Raw genomic sequence first — 22,159 nt, forward strand, 5'->3', positions numbered from 1 at the left:
AAGGATCGCTTATTTAGGTTAAGCACACAGCTACACAATGGGATATCTATGTTCTGCCCACAATGGGTATCGAAACCCAGTTTCTACAGTTGTGAGTCCGCAGACATATCGCTATGCCACTCGGACGCTCCAAAAAGAGAAATTTACGTGCTTGAACATATAACCTATCTTATCGTTAATGTTTTCAACACTAAGTTTCTTTGTTTTTAAATTTCGCGCAAAGTAATACGAGGTTTATCTATGCCAGCCGTTCCTAATTTAGCAGTGTGAGGCTAGAGAAAAGACAGCTACTCATCACCACCCACCGCCAACATTTAGGCTACTCTTTTGCCAATGAATAATGTCACTGAACATTGTATAATAATACTTCCACGACTGAAAGGACGAGCATGTTTAGTGTGACGAGAATCAATACTAAACTCTTATAAAACTTAGCTTCAAACGCTATTTGTATTTTCAGTGAAACTTTACTGTAGTGTGTAGAACAGAAGTCTGTGTGTGTTTTGTTATAACAAAGCCACATCGGGCTGTCTGCTGAGCTCACCGAGGGGATCAAACCGCTGATTTTAGCGTTGTAGATCCATAGACTTACCGCTGTACCAGCGGAGGCCAAACAGAGAAGTTGAACTTTTTGTGTCTTTCGTAACTATAATAAAGTAATTTAAGTAACACTTTTCTTTTAATAAGTCACCCTCTGGGACTGCGGTCAGTCTTCGGATTTACAACGCTACAGTTAGAGTTTCGATAAAGGGACATTTTCTTTGCGATACACCTTTGAAACAGGTCGTTAGGTCGGGCGTGGCTTAGTGGTTAACGTCTCGAATTACTCAGACGAAGATCTATCGAAACTTCTGTTCCATTATTTGAGGCTGTGGATGTGTTTTAAAAGTAACAAGTCCCGTTATTCGACTAATGTGTCTCATTATTCGGCGGTGGTCGCCTTTGTTTAATTGCTTTATTTAGTCTATCAATGTAGAATTAGTGACGGTTTTACAGAAATGCCCTCCTTTGTAACTGTATGTAAAACAAAGATAGCAATCACACTGCCTTATCAGTACCAAACAGTGTGTCTCAAAGAAAATCATTTTTACCGAGGCCATTGGTGTATAATTCATTTTTTCTCTCATTTTACTTTTCTTGTGTTGTTTTTTTCAGCTTAGTTACATCTGGAACAAAGAGAAATTAGGGGTAAGTAATGTTAGGAGTTGGTAAAATTTTACGTCACCATACGGAGACAATCTAATTAGCTCTAATATGTCGTGCACTCAAGCTTCGCGGAAACACGTAATTTAGCTAAAAATTACGTCATTTTGTGATTGATCACCCAGAGACGTTTATCTAATGAAGTTCCTTTAACCACAATTGTTGAACGCATAAGGGAAGTTTCTAATGTAAGCACCAGATGGCTCTAATTTTCTTACTACGAGTAAGAGCAGGAGAAAGCCAATAATTATAATTTTCGGCGAACATGTAAGTTTTAGTTTTGTTTTGCAGCATGTAAGTTTTAGTTTTGTTTTGTAACTGACATATGAAAAGTTAAATGTTGTGGTTTGTATAAAAGTGTTCTTTTCACTTTTAGAAGACACAGGTTTTAATGTATCCAACTCTTCCTTGAGGGAGAGAAAACTGAACATTAACGTGTTATATATTAAACTCTTAACCACAGCTGCCAAGTTCTATGATGATTTCTCTGTATAGACAGAACAGTAGGAATAGTTTTGTCATCTAGCGTCAACCAAATCAAAAACAGATCCAGGAAGATTTCTGGATTCCCGTCGTCTTTATATTAACAAGCCGCAAGTATAGATTCGTAGAACTGATAAAGTAAGTACACAAACTAGTCAGACTCGCTGAGCGACTTGGCGACGATTATGTTTCTAAATCATTAACTATCCTAAACTATGTGCGTGTTGAATATCGTAAAGATTGGTCGTTTCTGGTTGCATAGATTCCAAAGTATAAATATATGTTTTCCTTTTTAATTAACCGATTTCCTGTGGTCATTTTCACGCGCCCTTTACCTAAAACGAGTCACCTCAATGGAGCCCTCGAGATGGCAAACTGGGTTAAGTTTCATCTCCAGAAGTAATCATTCTAAACATACCGTAACATAAACATGGGCAAAAAATGTGCTCTGTCTGAAGCAGCAGCACTGTTAACAGTGTTTAATATAGTATAGTATAATTATAAATACATGGAAACTAAAGTTCATATTATCTTACACAACAGCACTGTTAAAAGTGTTTAATATAATATAGTATAATTATAAATACATGGAAACTAAAGTTCATATTATCTTACACAACAGCACTGTTTCAAGTTTTGAACAACATCGAGTTTTATTTTTATTTCTGTTTGTACATATTTATCTAGAGCGTGAGAAATCCGTAAAAGTAAGATAACAGAACTGATGTTGTGTAGTACAAATATGTATCAAAACAGTTCTAAATAGATTTTACTTCCTAGCTGAATGATTTCATGGAAAAATGAAAAAGTAATTTGTTTTTATTTTGTGGCCAGTAATTTTTATTTTGCTGAACCTGTGTTAAGACGTATGCCATTTTTTTCATTATGTGTTAAGACATATGTTACCTTCTTTAAAGATTGTTGCGACGCATGCAACTTTTTCATTATGTGCTGAGACGTATGTAACTTTATTCAATGATTGTTAAGACATATCTAACTTTCTTTAGTTATTGTTACACCCATCTCAACACATGTAACTTTCTTCAGTTATTGTTACACCCATCTCAACATATCTAACTTTCTTTAGTTATTGTTACACCCATCTCAACACATGTAACTTTCTTTAGTTATTGTTACACCCATCTCAACACATGTAACTTTCTTTAGTTATTGTTACACCCATCTCAACACATGTAACTTTCTTTAGTTATTGTTACACCCATCTCAACACATGTAACTTTCTTCAGTTATTGTTACACCCATCTCAACACATGTAACTTTCTTTAGTTATTGTTACACCCATCTCAACACATGTAACTTTCTTTAGTTATTGTTACACCCATCTCAACACATGTAACTTTCTTTAGTTATTGTTACACCCATCTCAACACATGTAACTTTATTCAGTTATTGTTACACCCATCTCAACACATGTAACTTTCTTTAGTTATTGTTACACCCATCTCAACACATGTAACTTTCTTTAGTTATTGTTACACCCATCTCAACACATGTAACTTTCTTTGGTTATTGTTACACCCATCTCAACACATGTAACTTTCTTCAGTTATTGTTACACCCATCTCAACACATGTAACTTTCTTTGGTTATTGTTACACCCATCTCAACACATGTAACTTTCTTTAGTTATTGTTACACCCATCTCAACACATGTAACTTTCTTTAGTTATTGTTACACCCATCTCAACACATGTAACTTTATTCAGTTATTGTTACACCCATCTCAACACATGTAACTTTCTTTGGTTATTGTTACACCCATCTCAACACATGTAACTTTCTTTGGTTATTGTTACACCCATCTCAACACATGTAACTTTCTTTGGTTATTGTTACACCCATCTCAACACATGTAACTTTCTTCAGTTATTGTTACATCCATCTCAACACATGTAACTTTCTTTAGTTATTGTTACACCCATCTCAACACATCTAACTTTCTTCAGTTATTGTTACACCCATCTCAACACATGTAACTTTCTTCAGTTATTGTTACATCCATCTCAACACATGTAACTTTCTTTAGTTATTGTTACACCCATCTCAACACATCTAACTTTCTTCAGTTATTGTTACACCCATCTCAACACATGTAACTTTCTTTAGTTATTGTTACACCCATCTCAACACATGTAACTTTCTTCAGTTATTGTTACACCCATCTCAACACATGTAACTTTCTTTAGTTATTGTTACATCCATCTCAACACATGTAACTTTCTTTAGTTATTGTTACACCCATCTCAACACACGTAACTTTCTTTAATGATTCTTGCTTGACTCACTTCTAGAACAAGAACATCATCTTCCTGAATCGTCAGTTCCGCTGAATGGTCTTAAAGTTAATTCAAATAAAATAATAATAAACAAATAATGTTGCTGTATTAATCCTTACCATAATTCTTGAAATAAAATCACCAATAAATGCAATATAATTAATTAATATATTTCACACCATAACAGTTACTATTCATGAAGTTAGCAGTACAAATAGTCCCGGGGCCCAGCAGTTACTATTCATGAAGTTAGCAGTACAAATAGCCCCGGGGCCAGGCATGGCCAAGCGTGTTAACGCGTGCGACTTGTAATCCGAGGGTCGCGGGTTCGCATCCCTGTCGCGCCAAACATGCTCGCCTTTTCAGCCGTAGGGGCGTTATAATGTAACGGTCAATCCAATTATTCGTTGGTAAAAGAGTAGCCCAAGTGTTGGCGGTGGGTGGTGATGACTAGGTGCCTTCCCTCTAGTCTTACATTGCTAAATTAGGGACAGCTAGCGCAGATAGCCCTAGAGTAGCTTTGCACGAAATTGAAAAACAAACAAACAAATAGCTCCTTGACAACTGTTATGGATATCATAACCTACCTGACATTATGAGTCCTGGTATTTAGAGAAAGGATTCGTCGGCTCTGAGTATGACGTATACAGTGTAAATGACGTATTGTTACGTTCGTACGTCTGAGAATTGTATTCTATAGTCCTAGATAAGTATTGACGGTTTACTGGTGGTTTTCTTCAGTCAATTCGATGTAATAGAATCAACTAAAACACATTTTATTTCTGTAGGCAGTAATACCCTACTGAAACTATTGGAAACTTAGTTGTTAGCAGCGTATGGTTATGTTATAGAAATCAATGTTGTTCGCAACCTGTGGATTTGAACGTTCGGAACAATTTACTCTTGCACTGGGAGAGGTAAAATTGAACTAAGTATTCCATTGAATTTACTGTTTCCAAATGTTCAGTTACTTTTAACTAGCTAGGTATTCACATTTAGTAATCGAGATATTACACGTGTAAGTTTGCTACCACAATAAGAGAGGACAGGATAGGGTTTAGTTAATGTTCTTGTGATGATTAGTATGACAAACCAAAAAATGTAAATGTGTAATTATAGATTGAAAGTAACTTTTATTACCGTCTAGGATTACAAATTTTAAATAAATTGTGAATAAAAGTGGGTGAAACAAGAAGAAACAGAGATAATTAGCTGAAATGGTTGATTATAATTACACTTTTAAAAGAAAACAAAACAGAACAATTTAAGTTTAGCATGAAAAACAAAACAAGGACAACTTTCTGGTCCACATAGTTCGTTTGATCTTAAGGAAAAATTTCGTTTTGCTCTTGTTCTCATAAGTATGTTTATTTATAATCATACACGAAAATTAAACAGTTTTCAATATAAATGATCTAAGAACTTGTTTTAAGGATTCCTACAATCAGACTAACAACATTAAGATACATTAGGTATGAGTGTGGTCCAGTCGCTAACTTACTCATAGGGTTTGAAGTTTGTGTCCCTTTGTTGGTAAAACGTACAACACACGCTCGAGAAGTGTGTGCCATGTAAGAATGCCAATCAAATTACACTTCTTTATCTGACAAGAGAAGCCTAAAATAGTAGAATTTGACCGTTATGTATTTGAATAAAATCTTAACGAAAGAAGCCAATAAACGTTACAATATACAAAGTTAAACTTCCATAAGTTTTATTATTTGTTACAATAAACGTTACAATATACAAAGTAAAACTTCCATAAGTTTTATTATTTGTTACAAAAAACGTTACAATATACAAAGTAATACTTCCATAAGTTTTATTATTTGTTATATTTTAGTTTTGTATTCTTCTCACTGACAGTTTCACAATCCGTTGCTGTTACGTTGAGCTGTCTTTAGTTTGTACAGGTCGGTTATTTGTGTTGTTGTTGACATATGGAATATAATACCTCATAACACAAGTGATTCTGCCTTAAAGTAAGACTGCCTAGTAACGTCAGTCATATAGATAAGATAGTATGGCTCATGCTATATATATATATTAAAAAGTACCAATAAAAATTCGAAACGTTTCTGAATTTAAAGTATTGTTACCAAGTTGAGTGGTTTCAATTCCAAACTTAGAAGAACAAACCTGTTAGGTCTTTAAACAGCTTGCTTAAGCTGAAAAGTACTTATCCAAATATAATCACAACCACTAGATTTTCATTTTGATTTTATGTTGTAAAAACCAAATAATGTTCACAGACCCGATAACATGTGTCATCTACTGGAAGGATGATACTGTCATAAGCTCCATTATTCTCTGTCATCTACTGAAAGCAGGTTAACTGTCATAAGCTCCATTATTATCTGTCATCTACTGGAAGCAGGTTAATTGTCATAAGCTCCATTTTTCTGTAATCTACTGGAAGCAGGTTAATTTTCATAAGCTCCATTATTCTCTGTCATCTAGTGGAAGCAGGTTAACTGTCATAAGCTCCATTATTCTGTGTCATCTAGTGGAAGCAGGTTAACTGTCATAAGCTCCATTATTCTGTCATTTACTGGAAGCAGGTTAATTGTCATAAGCTCCATTATTCTCTGTCATCTACTGGAAGCAGGTTAATTGTCATAAGCTCCATTATTCTCTGTCATCTACTGAAAGCAGGTTAATTATCATAAGCTCCATTATTCTCTGTCATCTACTGGAAGCAGGTTAACTGTCATAAGCTCCATTATTCTCTGTCATCTACTGGAAGCAGGTTAATTGTCATAAGCTCCATTATTCTCTGTCATTTACTGAAAGCAGGTTAATTGTCATAAGCTCCATTATTCTCTGTCATCTAGTGGAAGCAGGTTAACTGTCATAAGCTCCATTATTCTGTCATTTACTGGAAGCAGGTTAATTGTCATAAGCTCCATTATTCTCTGTCATCTACTGGAAGCAGGTTAATTGTCATAAGCTCCATTATTCTCTGTCATCTACTGAAAGCAGGTTAATTGTCATAAGCTCCATTATTCTCTGTCATCTACTGGAAGGAGGTTAATTGTCATAAGCTCCATTATTCTCTGTCATCTACTGAAAGCAGGTTAATTGTCATAAGCTCCATTATTCTCTGTCATCTACTGGAAGCAGGTTAATTGTCATAAGCTCCATTATTCTCTGTCATCCACTGGAAGCAGGTTAATTGTCATAAGCTCCATTTTTCTGTAATCTACTGGAAGCAGGTTAATTGTCATAAGCTCCATTATTCTCTGTCATCTAGTGGAAGCAGGTTAACTGTCATAAGCTCCATTATTCTGTGTCATCTAGTGGAAGCAGGTTAACGGTCATAAGCTCCATTATTCTGTCATTTACTGGAAGCAGGTTAATTATCATAAGCTCCATTATTCTGTGTCATCTACTGAAAGCAGGTTAATTGTCATAAGCTCCATTATTCTCTGTCATCTACTGGAAGGAGGTTAATTGTCATAAGCTCCATTATTCTCTGTCATCTACTGAAAGCAGGTTAATTGTCATAAGCTCCATTATTCTCTGTCATCTACTGGAAGCAGGTTAATTGTCATAAGCTCCATTATTCTCTGTCATCCACTAGAAGCAGGTTAATTATCATAAGCTCCATTATTCTCTGTCATCTACTGGAAGCAGGTTAACTGTCATAAGCTCCATTATTCTGTCATTTACTGGAAGCAGGTTAATTGTCATAAGCTCCATTATTCTCTGTCATCTACTGAAAGCAGGTTAATTGTCATAAGCTCCATTATTCTCTGTCATCTACTGGAAGCAGGTTAATTGTCATAAGCTCCATTATTCTCTGTCATCTACTGAAAGCAGGTTAATTGTCATAAGCTCCATTATTCTCTGTCATCACTGGAAGCAGGTTAATTGTCATAAGCTCCATTATTCTCTGTCATCCACTAGAAGCAGGTTAATTGTCATAAGCTCCATTATTGTCTGTCATGTACTGGAAGCAGGTTAACTGTCATAAGCTTCATTATTCTCTGTCATTTGCATGAATCAGATTGACTGTCATAAGTCCCAATATTCTCTGTTTTCCATCATTATAAGATAGTTACTATTTGATTTTATCCATCCACATTTGTATTGGTCCATCTCTTCTTATTACTCCATTCCTTTTACCAACATTCTCTGTCATCCATTTATTTTAATCCAAATTTGTCGCACGCTGATTTCTTGATGAATAACAACACTGTTTTCTTATTTTTCATCGTTTCTAACACTTGTTTATTGTCTTATGTTCTGTCAATGATATTGTCAGTATGTCTAACACTTGTTCGTTGTCTTATGTTCTGTCCACGATATTGTCAGTATGTCTAACACTTGTTCATTGTCTTATGTTCTGTCCACGACGATAATGTTCAAGTGTACATAAAGTTACAATATACATGACGATAATGTTCAAGTGTACATAAAGTTACAATATACATGACGATAATGTTAAACTGTACATAAAGTTACAATATACATGACGATAATGTTAAACTGTACATAAAGTTACAATATACATGACGATAATGTTAAACTGTACATAAAGTTACAATATACATGACGATAATGTTAAACTGTACGTAAAGTTACAATATACATAACGATAATGTTAAACTGTACATAAAGTTACAATATACATGACGATAATGTTAAACTGTACATAAAGTTACAATATACGTGACGATAATGTTAAACTGTACATAAAGTTACAATATACGTGACGATAATGTTAAACTGTACATAAAGTTACAATATACGTGACGATAATGTTAAACTGTACATAAAGTTACAATATACGTGACGATAATGTTAAACTGTACATAAAGTTACAATATACGTGACGATAATGTTAAAGTGTACATAAAGTTACAATATACGTGACGATAATGTTAAAGTGTACATAAAGTTACAATATACGTGACGATAATGTTAAAGTGTACATAAAGTTACAATATACATGACGATAATGTTAAAGTGTACATAAAGTTACAATATACGTGACGATAATGTTAAAGTGTACATAAAGTTACAATATACATGACGATAATGTTAAAGTGTACATAAAGTTACAATATACATGACGATAATGTTAAAGTGTACATAAAGTTACAATATACGTGACGATAATGTTAAAGTGTACATAAAGTTACAATATACATGACGATAATGTTAAAGTGTACATAAAGTTACAATATACGTGACGATAATGTTAAAGTGTACATAAAGTTACAATATACGTGACGATAATGTTAAAGTGTACATAAAGTTACAATAGACATGACGATAATGTTCAAGTGTACATAAAGTTACAATAGACATATGACGTATACAATAATTGCAATGAGCGAAAAAACACAGGTTAGGAGGAAACAACAACAACCAATATTAACAGTAGAGTATATTGATACAACGTTCAAACAGTAGAGTATATTGACACAACCAATATTAACAGTAGAGTATATTGATACAACCTTCATTCTTGTTTGACGAGTGGATAAAAACATATATTGATGAACATTATAAAAATTAAGTGATATATACATATATATGTATGTATTTTTGTATATAAATGTGTATATATGTATGTTTGTATATGTGTAAGTATGTATATATGTATTTGCATTACCTAACTTCATCCTGTCATATGACTACTTTGAGACAGAATAATTAAATATAGGAAGAGTTTCTGTTCTTCCCTACAGTTTCTGTTCTTCCCTACAGTTTCTGTTTTTCCTTACAGTTTCTGTTCTTCCCTACAGTTTCTGTTCTTCCCTACAGTTTCTGTTTTTCCTTACAGTTTCTGTTCTTCCCTACAGTTTCTGTTCTTCCCTACAGTTTCTGTTCTTTCCTACAGAGCCTGTTCTTCCCTACAGTTTCTGTTTTTCCTTACAGTTTCTATTTTACCCTACATTTTCTGTTCTTCCCTACAGTTTCTGTCCTTCCCTGCAGTTTCTGTTTTTCCCTACAGTTTCTGTCCTTCCTTATAGAATTATTTATAAAAAGCTTATTCCTTTCTTTGGAACAACCTAAGTCGTCATATTGTTTGTATTAACGTTTGTTATTGTTAAATCAGTTTAACAAACATTCTTGAGAAATAAAATATTTAGATTGGTTTTCGGTTCGGTGACACATCAACTAGTTATTTTTATTTCTTGTTTTTCAAAACGTCTGAGCTATTTATCAACTTTGCTGCACAACCGGTTATCTGTGCTGGGTTCATTGCAGGATCGAACCTACAATTTTAGCATTATAAACTCCCAAGTTCAAAACTGAGTAGAGGTTAAAAAGGTAAGCTTTAGGATTGCCATATAACCATGTCAACCTATAAAATATGGTTCCATTTCTGGTTATGTTTATGAGTATACGAGTTACGATGTAACCATCTAGTAAAGAAAAGCCCGTTTCTAACACACGCCACAAATCAGTGTTTATATGACAGTCCTATTGAATTTTTCTACTGATACTTTTAACGAGAAACTGAGGGTAATACTTTGGAAACTGGTTGCTTTCAAGCTATGGGTCGGAGTTTAACTGCCTATAAAGGAGTGAGGGAGAAGAAAAAAACGAAATCAACACTGACCTCAGAAGCGGAAAACGCATAACTTTGACCATAATGTTTCTTTCTAGTCACGTGCTAAAATGTGACATTCGCTGTTGTATGCTCTAAGAAAAAATATTAATGTGTTTACAGTAAATGCATTTAGCATTATTTTAAATGTCTCGGATAATGTTCAATGAAATCACGAGGCAAACTACAAAGCATTTATCTGACATAATGATAGCGAAAGTTAATAATCAATCAACCAAAACCTTATAATTTAAATGTTTATTCAACGGTCATTAGAATCTATAGAGTAAGTAACAAATATTATATATTTTAAAATACATATCAACTTAAACACAATATTGTTTCCATAAGATACACGTTGAATATGAGGTTTGTTCTTACAGTTTCATAGCATAAGTTTTAAAGAGAACAAAGGAGCTAGAATTCTGAGTTTCAACGGATCGTCCTGTGTTCAGTGTATCTATTGATGTAATATCATTTCACTAGTTCAGTGTATCTATTGATGTAATATCATTTCACTTGTTCAGAGTATCTAATGATGTAATATCATTTCATTAGTTCACTGTATCTATTGATGTAATATCATTTCATTAGTTCACTGTATCTATTGATGTAATATCATTCCCTAGTTCAGTGTATCTATTGATGTAATATCATTTCACTAGCTCAGTGTATCTATTGATGTGATATCATTTCACTAGTTCAGTGTATCTAATGATGTAATATCATTTCACTAGTTCAGTGTATCTATTGATGTAATATCATTTCACTGGTTCAGTGTATCTGTTGATGTAATATCATTTCACTAGTTCAGTGTATCTATTGATGTAATATCATTTCACTAGTTCAGTATATCTATTGATGTAATATCATTTCACTAGTTCAGTGTATCTATTGATGTAATATCATTTCACTAGTTCATTGTATCTATTGATATAATATAATTTCATTAGTTCAGTGTATCTATTGATGTAATATCATTTCACTAGTTCAGAGTATCTATTGATGTAATATCATTTCACTAGTTCAGTGTATCTATTGATGTAATATCATTTCACTAGTTCAGTGTATCTATTGATGTAATATCATTTCACTAGTTCAGTGTATCTATTGATGTAAAACACGTGTCTACATGTGATAGTTCTGGTATTGACGTTCTGTGTACTTTCTCTTTACCGTACTACACGGGAAGTGACGTGTTGAATGGTGAGTTTTGGTTCTAACTTGTTTGTTTGTTTGTTTGCTCTTAATTTCGCGCATAGCTACACGAGGGCTATGTGCGCTAGCCGTTTCTAATTTAGCAGAGTAAGAGTGGAGAGAAGGCAGATATTCATCACCACCCACCGCCAACTCTTGGGATATTTTTTCCTCCTTTACCAACGAACAGTTGGATTGACCGTAACTTATAACTTCCCCGTGGCTGATACAATACCAGAGGTAAGAATTAACATATCAATATATATAACTATCAAACCGCAACTGATATACAATGCCAGAGGTAAGAATTAACATATATCAATATATATATCAGTTAACCACAACTGATATACAATGCCAGAGGTAAGAATTAACACATATCAATATAAGTAACTGTTAAACCACAACTAATATACAATACGAGACGTAAGAATTAACATATATCATTATATATTACTATTAAACCACAACTGAGATTAATTTATCTTACTTTTCTCTGTTAACATTGTGCGTCTGTGTTATTATGACTGATGCCAATTCCATCCCTACTATGATGTTTTTATGTTATTATGTATGACTGATATCAATTCCATCCCTATTATGATGTTTTTATGTTATTATGTATGGCTGATGTTAATCCCATCCCTACTATGATGTTTTTGTGTTATTATGTATGGCTGATGTCAATTCCATCCCTACTGTGATGTTTTTTTGTTATTATGTATGACTGATGTCAATTCCATCCCTATTATGATGTTTTTGTGTTATTATGTATGACTGATATCAATTCCATCCCTATTATGATGTTTTTATGTTATTATGTATGGCTGATGTTAATCCCATCCCTACTATGATGTTTTTGTGTTATTATGTATGACTGATATCAATTCCATCCCTACTATGATGTCTTTGTGTTATTATGTATGACTGATATCAATTCCATCTCTACTGTGATGTTTTTTGTGTTTTTATGTATGACTGATGTCAATTCCATCCCTACTATGATGTCTTTGTGTTATTATGTATGACTGACGTCAATTCCATCCCTACTGTGATGTTTTTGTGTTATTATGTATGACTGATGTCAGTTCCATCCCTACTGTAATGTTTTTGAAGGTTTGATGTCATGTCTATTTTCACTTCAGTTCCATCCCTACTGTAATGTTTTTGAAGGTATGATGTCATGTCTATTTTCACTTCAGTTTCATCTCTACTGTAATGTTTTTGAAGGTTTGATGTCATGTCTATTTTCACTTTAGTTCCATCCCTACTATGATGTTTTTATGTTATTATGTATGACTGATATCAATTCCATCCCTATTATGATGTTTTTATGTTATTATGTATGGCTGATGTCAATTCCACCCCTACTATGATGTTTTTGTGTTATTATGTATGGCTGATGTTAATTCCATCCCTACTATGATGTTTTTGTGTTATTATGTATGACTGATGTCAATTCCATCCCTATTATGATGTTTTTGTGTTATTATGTATGACTGATGTCAATTCCATCCCTATTATAATGTATTTGTGTTATTATGTATATACTGATGTCAATTCCATCCCTACTGTGATGTTTTTGTTATTATGTATGACTGATGTCAATTTCATCCCTATTATGATGTTTTTGTGTTAATATGTATGACTGATGTCAATTCGATCCCTACTATGATGTCTTTTTGTGTTATTATGTATGACTGATGTCAATTCCAACCCTACAATGATGTCTTTGTGTTATTATGTATGACTGATATCAATTCGATCCCTACCATGATGTCTTTGTGTTATTATGTATGACTGATATCAATTCCATCCCTACTATGATGTCTTTGTGTTATTATGTATGACTGATGTCAATTCCATCCCTACTATGATATTTTTGTGTTATTATGTATGACTGATGTCAATTCCATCCCTACTATGATGTTTCTTGTGTTATTATGTATGACTGATATCAATTCCATCCCTACTATGATGTCTTTGTGTTATTATATATGACTGATATCAATTCCATCCCTACTGTGATGTTTCTTGTGTTATTATGTATGACTGATATCAATTTCATCCATACTATGATGTATTTGTGTTATTATGTATGACTGATGTCAATTCCATCCCTACTATGATGTATTTGTGTTATTATGTATGACTGATATCAGTTCCATCCCTACTGTAATGTTTTTGAAGGTTTGATGTCATGTCTATTTTCACTTCAGTTCCATCCCTACTGTAATGTTTTTGAAGGTTTGATGTCATGTCTATTTTCACTTCAGTTTCATCTCTACTGTAATGTTTTTGAAGGTTTGATGTCATGTCTATTTTCACTTTAGTTCCATCCCTACTATGATGTTTTTATGTTATTATGTATGACTGATATCAATTCCATCCCTATTATGATGTTTTTATGTTATTATGTATGGCTGATGTCAATTCCATCCCTACTATGATGTTTTTGTGTTATTATGTATGGCTGATGTCAATTCCATCCCTACTATGATATTTTTGTGTTATTATGTATGACTGATGTCAATTCCATCCCTACTATGATGTTTCTTGTGTTATTATGTATGACTGATATCAATTCCATCCCTACTATGATGTCTTTGTGTTATTATGTATGACTGATATCAATTCCATCCCTACTGTGATGTTTCTTGTGTTATTATGTATGACTGATATCAATTCCATCCCTACTATGATGTATTTGTGTTATTATGTATGACTGATGTCAATTCGATCCCTACTATGATGTCTTTTATGTGTTTTTATGTATGACTGATGTCAATTCCATCCCTACTATGATGTCTTTGTGTTATTATGTATGACTGATGTCAATTCGATCCCTACTATGATGTTTTTGTGTTATTATGTATGACTGATGTCAGTTCCATCCCTACTATGATGTTTTTATGTTATTATGTATGACTGATGTCAATTCCATCCCTATTATGATGTATTTGTGTTATTATGTATGCCTGATGTCAATTCCATCCCTACTACGATGTTTCTTGTGTTATTATGTATGACTGATATCAATTCCATCCCTACTATGATGTCTTTGTGTTATTATGTATGACTGATATCAATTCCATCTCTACTGTGATGTTTCTTGTGTTATTATGTATGACTGATATCAATTCCATCCCTACTATGATGTATTTGTGTTATTATGTATGACTGATGTCAATTCCATCCCTACTATGATGTATTTGTGTTATTATGTATGACTGATATCAGTTCCATCCCTACTGTAATGTTTTTGAAGGTTTGATGTCATGTCTATTTTCACTTCAGTTCCATCCCTACTGTAATGTTTTTGAAGGTTTGATTTCATGTCTATTTTCACTTCAGTTTCATCTCTACTGTAATGTTTTTGAAGGTTTGATGTCATGTCTATTTTCACTTCAGTTCCATCCCTACTGTAATGTTTTTGAAGGTTTGATGTCATGTCTATTTTCACTTTAGTTCCATCCCTACTATGATGTTTTTATGTTATTATGTATGACTGATATCAATTCCATCCCTATTATGATGTTTTTATGTTATTATGTATGGTTGATGTCAATTCCATCCCTACTATGATGTTTTTGTGTTATTATGTATGGCTGATGTCAATTCCATCCCTACTATGATGTTTTTGTGTTATTATGTATGACTGATGTCAATTCCATCCCTATTATGATGTATTTGTGTTATTATGTATGACTGATGTCAATTCCATCCCTACTATGATGTTTTTGTGTTATTATGTATGACTGATGTCAATTCCATCCCTATTATAATGTATTTGTGTTATAATGTATATACTGATGTCAATTCCATCCCTACTGTGATGTTTTTGTTATTATGTATGACTGATGTCAATTCCATCCCTATTATAATGTATTTGTGTTATTATGTATATACTGATGTCAATTCCATCCCTATTATGATGTATTTGTGTTATTATGTATGACTGATGTCAATTCCATCCCTACTATGATGTTTTTGTGTTATTATGTATGACTGATGTCAATTCCATCCCTATTATAATGTATTTGTGTTATTATGTATATACTGATGTCAATTCCATCCCTACTGTGATGTTTTTGTTATTATGTATGACTGATGTCAATTTCATCCCTATTATGATGTTTTTGTGTTATTATGTATGACTGATGTCAATTCGATCCCTACCATGATGTCTTTGTGTTATTATGTATGACTGATATCAATTCCATCCCTACTATGATGTCTTTGTGTTATTATGTATGACTGATGTCAATTCCATCCCTACTATGATATTTTTGTGTTATTATGTATGACTGATGTCAATTCCATCCCTACTATGATGTTTCTTGTGTTATTATGTATGACTGATATCAATTCCATCCCTACTATGATGTCTTTGTGTTATTATGTATGACTGATATCAATTCCATCCTTACTGTGATGTTTCTTGTGTTATTATGTATGACTGATATCAATTCCATCCCTACTATGATGTATTTGTGTTATTATATATGACTGATGTCAATTCCATCCCTACTATGATGTATTTGTGTTATTATGTATGACTGATATCAGTTCCATCCCTACTGTAATGTTTTTGAAGGTTTGATGTCATGTCTATTTTCACTTCAGTTCCATCTCTACTGTAATGTTTTTGAAGGTTTGATGTCATGTCTATTTTCACTTCAGTTTCATCTCTACTGTAATGTTTTTGAAGGTTTGATGTCATGTCTATTTTCACTTTAGTTCCATCCCTACTATGATGTTTTTATGTTATTATGTATGACTGATATCAATTCCATCCCTATTATGATGTTTTTATGTTATTATGTATGGCTGATGTCAATTCCATCCCTACTATGATGTTTTTGTGTTATTATGTATGGCTGATGTCAATTCCATCCCTACTATGATGTTTTTGTGTTATTATGTATATACTGATGTCAATTCCATCCCTATTATGATGTATTTGTGTTATTATGTATATACTGATGTCAATTCCATCCCTATTATGATGTATTTGCTTTATTATGTATGACTGATGTCAATTCCATCCCTACTATGATGTTTTTGTGTTATTATGTATGACTGATGTCAATTCCATCCCTAATATAATGTATTTGTGTTATTATGTATGACTGATGTCAATTCGATCCCTACTGTGATGTTTTGTTATTATGTATGACTGATGTCAATTTCATCCCTATTATGATGTTTTTGTGTTATTATGTATGACTGATGTCAATTCGATCCCTACTATGATGTCTTTTTGTGTTTTTATGTATGACTGATGTCAATTCCATCCCTACTATGATGTCTTTGTTATTATGTATGACTGATGTCAATTCCATCCCTACTATGATGTCTTTGTGTTATTATGTATGACTGATGTCATTTCGATCCCTACTATGATGTATTTGTGTTATTATGTATGACTGATGTCAATTCCATCCCTACTATGATGTATTTGTGTTTTTATGTATGACTGATGTCAATTCCATCCCTACTATGATGTCTTTGTGGTATTATGTATGACTGATGTCAATTCCATCCCTACTGTGATGTTTTTGTTATTATGTATGACTGATGTCAATTCCATCCCTACTGTGATGTTTTTGTTATTATGTATGACTGATGTCAATTCCATCCCTACTGTGATGTTTCTTGTGTTATTATGTATGACTGATATCAATTCCATCCCTACTATGATGTATTTGTGTTATTATGTATGACTGATGTCAATTCCATCCCTACTATGATGTATTTGTGTTATTATGTATGACTGATATCAGTTCCATCCCTACTGTAATGTTTTTGAAGGTTTGATGTCATGTCTATTTTCACTTCAGTTCCATCCCTACTGTAATGTTTTTGAAGGTTTGATGTCATGTCTATTTTCACTTCAGTTTCATCAATACTGTAATGTTTTTGAAGGTTTGATGTCATGTCTATTTTCACTTTAGTTCCATCCCTACTATGATGTTTTTATGTTATTATGTATGACTGATATCAATTCCATCCCTATTATGATGTTTTTATGTTATTATGTATGGCTGATGTCAATTCCATCCCTACTATGATGTTTTTGTGTTATTATGTATGGCTGATGTCAATTCCATCTCTACTATGATGTTTTTGTGTTATTATGTATGACTGATGTCAATTCCATCCCTATTATAATGTATTTGTGTTATTATGTATATACTGATGTCAATTCCATACCTACTATGATGTTTTTTGTGTCATTATGTATGACTGATATCAATTTCATTCCTACTATGATGTCTTTGTGTTATTATGTATGACTGATATCAATTCCATCCCTACTATGATGTATTTGTGTTATTATGTATGACTGATGTCAATTCCATCCCTACTATGATGTTTTTGTGTTATTATGTATGACTGATATCAATTCCATCCCTACTATGATGTCTTTTTGTTATTATGTATGACTGATGTCAATTCCATCCCTACTATGATGTTTTTGTGTTATTATGTATGACTGATGTCAATTCCATCCCTACTATGATGTTTCTTGTGTTATTATGTATGACTGATGTCAATTCCATCCCTACAATGATGTCTTTGTGTTATTATGTATGACTGATATCAATTCGATCCCTACCATGATGTCTTTGTGTTATTATGTATGACTGATATCAATTCCATCCCTACTATGATGCCTTTTTGTTATTATGTATGACTGATGTCAATTCCATCCCTACTATGATATTTTTGTGTTATTATGTATGACTGATGTCAATTCCATCCCTACTATGATGTTTCTTGTGTTATTATGTATGACTGATATCAATTCCATCCCTACTATGATGTCTTTGTGTTATTTTGTATGACTGATATCAATTCCATCCCTACTGTGATGTTTCTTGTGTTAGTATGTATGACTTATATCAATTCCATCCCTACTATGATGTATTTGTGTTATTATGTATGACTGATGTCAATTCCATCCCTACTATGATGTATTTGTGTTATTATGTATGACTGATATCAGTTCCATCCCTACTGTAATGTTTTTGAAGGATTGATGTCATGTCTATTTTCACTTCAGTTCCATCCCTACTGTAATGTTTTTGAAGGTTTGATGTCATGTCTATTTTCACTTCAGTTTCATCTCTACTGTAATGTTTTTGAAGGTTTGATGTCATGTCTATTTTCACTTCAGTTCCATCCCTACTGTAATGTTTTTGAAGGTTTGATGTCATGTCTATTTTCACTTTAGTTCCATCCCTACTATGATGTTTTTATGTTATTATGTATGACTGATATCAATTCCATCCCTATTATGATGTTTTTATGTTATTATGTATGGCTGATGTCAATTCCTTCCCTACTATGATGTTTTTGTGTTATTATGTATGGCTGATGTCAATTCCATCCCTACTATGATGTTTTTGTGTTATTATGTATGACTGATGTCAATTCCATCCCTATTATAATGTATTTGTGTTATTATGTATATACTGATGTCAATTCCATCCCTATTATGATGTATTTGTGTTATTATGTATGACTGATGTCAATTCCATCCCTACTATGATGTTTTTGTGTTATTATGTATGACTGATGTCAATTCCATCTTTATTATAATGTATTTGTGTTATTATGTATATACTGATGTCAATTCCATCCTTACTGTGATGTTTTTGTTATTATGTATGACTGATGTCAATTCCATCCCTACTATGATATTTTTGTGTTATTATGTATGACTGATGTCAATTCCATCCCTACTATGATGTTTCTTGTGTTTTTATGTATGACTGATATCAATTCCATCCCTACTATGATGTCTTTGTGTTATTATGTATGACTGATATCAATTCCATCCCTACTGTGATGTTTCTTGTGTTATTATGTATGACTGATATCAATTCCATCCCTACTATGATGTATTTGTGTTATTATGTATGACTGATGTCAATTCCATCCCTACTATGATGTATTTGTGTTATTATGTATGACTGATATCAGTTCCATCCCTACTGTAATGTTTTTGAAGGTTTGATGTCATGTCTATTTTCACTTCAGTTCCATCCCTACTGTAATGTTTTTGAAGGTTTGATGTCATGTCTATTTTCACTTCAGTTTCATCTCTACTGTAATGTTTTTGAAGGTTTGATGTCATGTCTATTTTCACTTTAGTTCCATCCCTACTATGATGTTTTTATGTTATTATGTATGACTGATATCAATTCCATCCCTATTATGATGTTTTTATGTTATTATGTATGGTTGATGTCAATTCCATCCCTACTATGATGTTTTTGTGCTATTATTTATGGCTGATGTCAATTCCATCCCTACTATGATGTTTTTGTGTTATTATGTATGACTGATGTCAATTCCATCCCTATTATAATGTATTTGTGTTATTATGTATATACTGATGTCAATTCCATCCCTATTATGATGTATTTGTGTTATTATGTATGACTGATGTCAATTCCATCCCTACTATGATGTTTTTGTGTTATTATGTATGACTGATGTCAATTCCATCCCTAATATAATGTATTTGTGTTATTATGTATGACTGATGTCAATTCGATCCCTACTGTGATGTTTTTGTTATTATGTATGACTGATGTCAATTTCATCCCTATTATGATGTTTTTGTGTTATTATGTATGACTGATGTCAATTCGATCCCTACTATGATGTCTTTTTGTGTTTTTATGTATGACTGATGTCAATTCCATCCCTACTATGATGTCTTTGTTATTATGTATGACTGATGTCAATTTCATCCCTATTATGATGTTTTTGTGTTATTATGTATGACTGATGTCAATTCGATCCCTACTCTGATGTTTTTTGTTATTATGTATGACTGATGTCAATTCCATCCCTATTATGATGTTTTTGTGTTATTATGTATGACTGATGTCAATTCCATCCCTATTATGATGTATTTGTGTTAATTTGTATATACTGATGTCAATTCCATCCCTACTATGATGTTTTTGTGTTATTATGTATGACTGATATCAATTCCATCTTTACTATGATGTCTTTGTGTTATTATGTATGACTGATATCAATTTCATCCCTACTATGATGTCTTTTTGTTAATATGTATGACTGATATTAATTCCATCCCTACTACGATGTTTCTTGTGTTATTATGTATGATTGATGTCAATTCCATCCCTACTATGATGTTTTTGTGTTATTATGTATGACTGATATCAATTCGATCCCTACTATGATGTCTTTGTGTTATTATGTATGACTGATATCAATTCCATCCCTACTATGATGTCTTTGTGTTATTATGTATGACTAATATCAATTTCATCCCTACTATGATGTCTTTGTGTTAATATGTATGACTGATATCAATTCCATCCCTGCTACGATGTTTCTTGTGTTATTATGTATGATTGATGTCAATTCCATCCCTACTGTGATGTTTCTTGTGTTATTATGTATATACTGATATCAGTTCCATCCCTACTGTAATGTTTTTGAAGGTTTGATGTCATGTCTATTTTCACTTCAGTTCCATCCCTACTGTAATGTTTTTGAAGGTTTGATGTCATGTCTATTTTCACTTCAGTTCCATCCCTACTGTAATGTTTTTGAAGGTTTGATGTCATGTCTATTTTCACTTCAGTTCCATCCCTACTGTAATGTTTTTTGAAAGTTTGATGTCATGTCTATTTTCACTTCAGTTCCATCCCTACTGTAATGTTTTTGAAGGTTTGATGTCATGTCTATTTTCACTTCAGTTCCATCCCTACTGTAATGTTTTTGAAAGTTTGATGTCATGTATATTTTCACTTCCTTATTGGAAGAGGTTTTCTTTACTTGTGCACGCTTTATTTTCATTTATTCTGCGGGTAAAACAAAATAAGTACGGAAGCCATTTTTCTAGGAAATACGTAGCTCATATTGCATGAATGTTTATTGCGAACCGAAGGTCGAAAACATTCCTATTTCGTAAAGCTTTCAAGACAGCACGTGATGTTTACGTGGGGTTCGAGTGTTTCAAGGAGTATAAGGGTGAAGACCGGAATTTGATTGGTTAGCAAAATATGAAAATGTTTCGTAAGTGTACCTTGATGTTGTTGTTTTTATATAAAACCAAGGTTAATAAATAATCGAAGCATCAGTCTTCTTTACTTGGTGGTTAGGAACCTTGTCTCAGAATCTGTGAGTTACGGGTTCGAACCTCTGTCCAACCTAATATGCTCGCCCTTTAAGCCATGGTGGCGTTATAATGTAACAGTCAATCCCACTATTCACTTATAAAAGAATAACTCAAGAGTTGGCGGAGGGTGGTGATGACTAATTACCAGCCCTCTAATTTTTCACTGCTAAATTAGGACGGCTAACGCAGATAATCTTCATGTAGCTTTGTGCGAAATTTAAAAAAAATAAATATTATTTT

General features: G+C 32.8%; 1 protein-coding gene across 1 annotated transcript in view; it reads left to right on the forward strand.

Moving 5' to 3' along the window:
- The first annotated feature begins 1,361 nt into the window (after positions 1 to 1,361).
- The window catches only part of LOC143245336 (epidermal growth factor-like protein 8), a 107,128-nt gene continuing 86,330 nt past the window's right edge, over positions 1,362 to 22,159 (forward strand). The window contains exon 1 of the mRNA XM_076491570.1: positions 1,362 to 1,470. The gene's annotated coding sequence lies outside the window, so the exon portion shown is untranslated. The remainder of the gene's footprint in view (positions 1,471 to 22,159) is intronic.

The sequence above is a fragment of the Tachypleus tridentatus genome, chromosome 2 (genome assembly GCF_004210375.1).
Source record: "Tachypleus tridentatus isolate NWPU-2018 chromosome 2, ASM421037v1, whole genome shotgun sequence".
Lineage (NCBI taxonomy): Eukaryota > Metazoa > Arthropoda > Merostomata > Xiphosura > Limulidae > Tachypleus > Tachypleus tridentatus.